The sequence below is a fragment of the Penaeus monodon genome, chromosome 31, assembly GCF_015228065.2.
Source record: "Penaeus monodon isolate SGIC_2016 chromosome 31, NSTDA_Pmon_1, whole genome shotgun sequence".
In the NCBI taxonomy this organism is placed as follows: domain Eukaryota; kingdom Metazoa; phylum Arthropoda; class Malacostraca; order Decapoda; family Penaeidae; genus Penaeus; species Penaeus monodon.
Genome location: NC_051416.1, coordinates 28216999 through 28217282, shown reverse-complemented (window position 1 = coordinate 28217282; position 284 = coordinate 28216999). Strand labels below are relative to the sequence as shown.

Below are 284 nucleotides of genomic sequence, written 5' to 3'. Positions count from 1 at the left end.
ATGGAAATATTAGAAGACTTCTGATGTCTTTAATAGTTTAATGGTGAGAGCGAGTTAATGGGCAGAGTTTGCCAATAGAAGTAGAGCTTGTCTGTCTGATAAGTCAGCAGTCTGCCTGTGTACATATTGGTTGCAAGCAATCTGTTTGTACAAGATTAGACAAAGGGAAGGAAGGTCTTGGGATAACAAGTAATGGAAAATATACAAGACAAAACGGGTAGAAGAATGCCCTGCTTGTTTGTGCATCTGTTAAATGTTCAGGCAGCTGTTATGTTTGGGTATCC

The 284-nt window shown here is 39.4% G+C and overlaps 1 protein-coding gene across 1 annotated transcript in view; it reads left to right on the top strand.

The window, feature by feature from the left end:
• The window catches only part of LOC119593141 (40S ribosomal protein S8-like), a 5687-nt gene that overhangs the window by 3149 nt on the left and 2254 nt on the right, over window positions 1–284 (top strand). The window lies entirely within an intron of this gene.